At 42.2% G+C, this 6000-nt stretch overlaps 1 protein-coding gene across 2 annotated transcripts in view; it reads left to right on the top strand.

The window, feature by feature from the left end:
• CNTN5 (contactin 5) overlaps positions 1-6000 on the top strand; it is a 2165994-nt gene that overhangs the window by 2049135 nt on the left and 110859 nt on the right. The gene's annotated exons all lie outside the window — the stretch shown is intronic.

Genomic DNA, 6000 nt, shown 5'->3' on the forward strand with positions numbered 1-6000 from the left:
ACCTGATTCTATGACGTTACTGTTAATCTCTGGTTATCCAACGTTCTTAAATAAGTTGACATAAACTTTGTGACCGTCAACACGATGAATACACAGGAAAAGCTGGTGTACAGCTCCCCTGATTAGACTTTTTATGCCCAGCGCTTGATGAATGACCTTTGAATACCTTGACAACATAATATTATTTTGTTAGCCAGTCATAAGAATAAACAAGAAAAATAAATCAAATGAATGCATTGAAAGTGTACTGCGATTTCATAGTTCTACAAAACAGTACATGCAACATAAAGTCTAATTGGATTCCATTGAATCATCGCTGTAAGGTTTTATAATGGACTCTTGCCCTTGTGGACAAGTAATTACGAGAGACAGCGTGCTTTCATTAATCCGCTATATTTAAATATGTTGGATTAGTCAGAAGTTGCTGTAGAAACCTCATCGGAACTGGAATTTGTAGAGGTCGTGTTTTTCTAGAGAAACCGCATAATCTGAGTATTTTACATTTTATCTATTGCATGATAATCACATTGGTGTAGGAAATGGAATAAAAAGTTCCTAACAATAAGTAATTAATTTGATATTTGTCACTGCAGATGTCCTTAAAGTATATTGCCAGGAAAGCAATGTGCTTAATTACTTGTCAGGTTGCAAGAGTAAAGGATTCTTCACCTGCGTATTTTTAACTAAAAGACCATTGCTAGTGTCAGTGTTATAGCCATGGTGTCTTACTGTGTTCATGATTTATTACATTATACTCCATATCAGGTATAGTAAGAATTATTTCTGCACAGCAGATACAATTTTCTGGAAAGAGATGAGAGCAAAGGTTCTTAGGAATCTCCATATTCCATTTTGACATGGAGGCAGCACAGTAGCACAGTGGTTATGTGTTCAATTCCTGACCAGGACCTTATATATCTGTATCTGGAACCCCAAAAACATACTTGTAGGTTCAGAGGCGCAGAGGGTTGTGGGGCAGGAACAGATTACCTGGGCCTGTGTGGGGGGGCTTGGGTCAGTGGGGGGCACCTCTTCCTCCTTCACCGTGCTTGGCCATATCACTTCGGTGAGCTTGTTTGAAGCCGTACAAAATATACCTTGATTGCTCATACCTCCATTTTAGCACTGATACATAGGTGGCGGGCTATTTATTTATTTATTTATGACCAGTTATTTATATAGCGCACACATATTCCGCAGCGCTGTACAGAGAATATTTGCCCATTCACATCAGCCCTGCCCCAGTGGAGCTTACAATCTATATTCCCTATCACATGTACACACAGGCACAGTCACGCTAGGGTTAATTTTGTTGAGAGACAATTAACCTACCAGTATATTTTTGGGATTGTGGGAGGAAACCGGATTACCCGGAGGAAACCCACACAAGTACGGGGAGAATATACAAACTCCACACAGTTAGGGCCATGGTGGGAATCGAACCCAAGACCTCAGTGCTGTGAGGCAGTAATGCTAACCATTACACCATCCGTACTGCCCCCAAATTTAGGGGTAATTTATTTAGGGGTAGATTACAACAGTCAAGGTGAGAAATGATCAAGTCGTGGATGAGAGTTTTAATAGTTTCCATAGTGAGAAGTGGTTGGATTCTGGGAATGTTGCAGAGATGGAAGTAGATGGAGACAAAGAGAAAGTAGAGTCATGAAGGATACAAGGCATTGGACAGGGGGAACAGAGGAAAGGTGTTGTCAATAAAAGAGGGGGATGTAGGAGAGAGGTATTGGTTGGTAGAAAGATGATACATTCAATTTTAGAAAGGCTGATTTTTAGGAATGGTGTACCATCCAAGAGGAAAAGGCCATAAGGCAACAGGTTATATGAGAGAGAAAAGCATGGGAGAAGTCAGTGGAAGAGGCATATATTTGGGTATCATTGGCACATAGGAGATATTGGAGGCTGAGGAAGTGGTCTGGGAAATGAGGTTTACAGGGAGTATAGAAGAGAGCCAGGTCAGAGCCTTGGAGGACACCAACAGGAAGGAGGAAGCAGAGGAGGCAGTTGCAAGTGAGAAGACAGAAAAAAAGCAATTGGAGAGTAGTGAAAAGAACCAGGAGAGTGCAGTGTCATGGAGCCGAAGCATGAGGATTTGTAGGCGGAGGGGATGGTCAACACTGCGAAATGCCATCTTTGGATTTGGCAGATAGGAGATCATCTATGACAGTGGTCAGGGAACAGGGGTAAATTACCCCAAATGGGGTAAAAATGAAATTCCTGGGGGTAATGGATGGTCGTGCTGCTGAAACACAGCCCTGTCCAGCACCAGCCAGCTTGCGATGTGACGTGCTGCCGTCACGCCGCGCTCCCTCCTGCCCGCCCTGCGCTGTGCTCCTGGCCACCCTGTGCTGTGTTCCTGGCCACGGTGTGAAGTGCTGACGTCACACCGCGCTCCCTCATGCCTGCCCGTCCTGCGCTGTCCTCCCTCCCGCCTGCGGCCCGCCAGCCCGCTAACCCACACACAGAACATGAAGTGTTCTGTGGCTGACCTCTGACGGAGTTCCGCAGGATCAGACAGTGGCTCACATAACAGTGGGAAATTCCCAATGACATTACTGAGGTGAGGATTGACCATCTGTCTCCTAAAAGTCGTGTGTGTCCCCCTCCTTCCCCCCTCATCCATCTTTCTTACATTCATTCTGGTGTTTTGGGCAGAAAGTGTTAATTAACCCATTCATTGCCAAAAAATAATTGTCGGAAATAATAAAAAAATGTAAAATAAAAATAAAATAAATGCCATAGAAACAGTGATAACCAGTAAATATGCACAATAATATATGATTTCCTTCCTTTCAAATCAAGGGGGTAACGTCGGCGTATCTAAATATATTTTGGGGTAAAAGGTAAAAAAAGTTCCCTGATCCCTGATCTAGGGGATCAAATCCGATGCTCACGAAATCGGATGAAGTCGGGCATTATCGTTCTAGTGTATGGGGCCCTTAAGGATGGTGGTGGGGGAAATACTTACCCCCTCCAATGTCGGGATCTTCAGTGTCAGGATGCTGGTGTCGGTCATGTGACCACCAGCATCTTGACTACTGGGATATCACGCTCAATCCAGGGTGATGCATCAAACCTTCTAATGAGGACAAGTGGAGAAGTTGTCCATAGCCACCAAAAAGTTTACAGCTATCATATTGTAGAATGTACTCGATAATGATAGCTACAGGATGATTGGTTGCTACGGGCAACATCTCCTCTTGTACTCTTTAGATTATAGAAGGTTTGATACATCTAATTGTGTTGACCCTCCTAAAACACCTACATTAAAAAAAATGTACTGAAGGTCACCATGGAATTCCGTGATGTGTAAAAAATGATATTACCAAGAAACTCTGAGGCGACTTCAGATATCTTTATATTTTATAGCCTCATAAGTTTTGTATGACAGGTTAAAATAAGATGTTTCCTGAATCGTTGGCCTCCAGCTTAAAATGCTTCCTGTACTCTGCAAACAGAGAGCTACCAGCCGCTCCGTGTAAGATCACTAGCTCCAATCACCAGTAACATTCATTATGCTGCATTTCACTTTTAAACAACAACAACAATTGTAGAAATAAAATAAAGGACAGTAAGAGGTTTTTTTTAAATGTAATGGATGAACCTGCCTTCAAAATGAGAGGGGATCGGTATGAAATACCTCCAATCAAAATGCCGACATTCAAAATCAATTGACCGATGGTCAAAATCCTGACAAGGTCAAAATCCCGACATGGACAAAATACCGACATTTAAAACGCAGACCGGTCAAAATACCGACATGCGGTTTTTGTTGTTTTTTGTGTGTGTGTCGACATAAGTCAACATGGACACCATATAAAGTGTACCGCGTCCCCTCGCATGGCTCGCTGCGCTCGGCACACTGTTATATTCCCCCTCCAGGTCCACTGGGATGGTAAAGTATGAACAAGTCGGTTTAAATGAAAAAAATCATGAAAAACTCATGTCGGTATTTTGACCTGTCGGCATTTTACATGTCGGTATTTTGACCTTGTCGGTATTTTAAATGTCGTATTTTGTCCATGTCGGGATTTTGACCACCGGTCAATTGGTGTCGGGATTTTGAACGTCGGTATTTTGATTGGAGGTAAACTGACTGCATCCCAATGAGAGGTATATGTATCAAAGCTTGGAGAGAGAGAAAGTGGAGAAACATAAGTACCAACCAATCAGCTCCCAACTGTCATGTTACAGGTGTGTTTGAAAAATGATAGGAGTGGATTGGCTGGTACTCTATTTCTCTCCACTTAGTCACTGGGTCAGATGTACTCAGAGCCTTGGAGAGTGATAAAGTGGAGAGAGATAAACTACTAACCAATGAGCTCCTAGTGTCACTTTTCAAACACAGCCTGTAATATGGCAGTTAAGAGTTGATTGGTACAGGTCTATTTACTAAGCCTTGGATGGAGATTAAGTACCAGCCAATCAGCTCCTAAATGTCATTTTTCAAACACAGGCTGTGACATGACAGTTAGGAGCTGATTGGCTGGTACTTTATCTCCATCCACTTTATCTCCATCCAAGGCTTAGTATATAGACCTTTATCACTCTCCAAGAAGGATTGGGTATGCATGACCGGCGGTCAGGAGACAGCCGGTCAGCATACCTACGCCGGTATTCTGACAGTGGAATGCCAGCAGGTGGTAAGCGCCACAAGCCCCTTGCAGGCTGGCTGCACTCGCCACGCTGCAAGCTCTGTGGCTGCCTGTGGTCACCAAGGGTTCTATTACCAATCTATGAGTGTCGTGGACACCCATGACTGGGAATATTCCCTGTTGGTCGACATGCCGACCGTCAGGATTGTGAGGGGGCGGGATGCAGAGGGAGGTATTGTGCTACCGGAGGTCTCCTGAACGTCGGTCACATGACTACGTCCCTCCAAGACATAGAACATCTGCCGCTATTATCTCACCAATCTTTGATACATATTGACTGTGATGCTGAAGGCAGGAATCTAATCACACCACTAAGTTAATAACACAATTACTGTTAAGAATCAATCGTCACACGTTCCAACAGTTATTTACAAAAACACAAATATCTGCTGGGAAAGCCAGGGGGTACACAAACAATTTTTTTCTTTAAAAAGTATGGTTTGACAAAAGCATAAACATTTATATTTGTAGAAGCGTGGTTTAGTATGGATGGGGGACAATCATGCTAATATCCAATACTCAGGAGGCAGCTTGTGTAGCAGAAAATACCCAAAGTCCGCGTACAGTAAGGGCGTGTTTGAATAAATATGAGACTGCTGTACACAGATGATGATGATGATGATGATGATGATGATGATAGCGGACTGGCTGATTGAGCTCAATATGAAGAAAGGTGCTTTCTCATTGACTTTGCCTATATAGGTTGAGTATCCCATATCCAAAATGCTTGGGACCAGAAGTATTTTGGATATCGGATTTTTCTGTATTTTGGAATAATTTGCATACCATAATGAGATATCATGGTGATGGGACCTAAATCTAAGCACAGAATGCATTTATGTTTCATATGCACCTTATACACACAGCCTGAAGGTCATTTTAGCCAATATTTTTAATAGGTTTGTGCATTAAACAAAGTCTGTGTACATTGAACCATCAGAAAACAAAGGTTTCACTATCTCACTCAAAAAATTCTGTATTTCTGAATATTCCGTATTTCGGAACATTTGGATATGGGATACTCAACCTGTATTATAAATTTGTGAGCATGTTTTAGAATTATTACAGTGCAATACTTCTGTACATTCATTTGTACATGAGAAGGAAGACAATACTTTGTGTATTACTGTATATAGGGCTTTTAATTAAATAAACCAAATGTTGAATGTGTTTTTTTACTATCAAAAGAAATGGTGAAATCAACTTTTTTGCCCTTATGACCTTGGGCCTAAATCAGACCAGACTGTAGCAGCAAATTTGTTAGCAGATGGCCAAAACAATGGCCCTCATTCCGAGTTGATTGCACCAAGCAACTTTTTGCTGCTGGTGC

This window comes from Pseudophryne corroboree, chromosome 2 (genome assembly GCF_028390025.1).
Source record: "Pseudophryne corroboree isolate aPseCor3 chromosome 2, aPseCor3.hap2, whole genome shotgun sequence".
Taxonomy (NCBI): Eukaryota; Metazoa; Chordata; class Amphibia; order Anura; family Myobatrachidae; genus Pseudophryne; species Pseudophryne corroboree.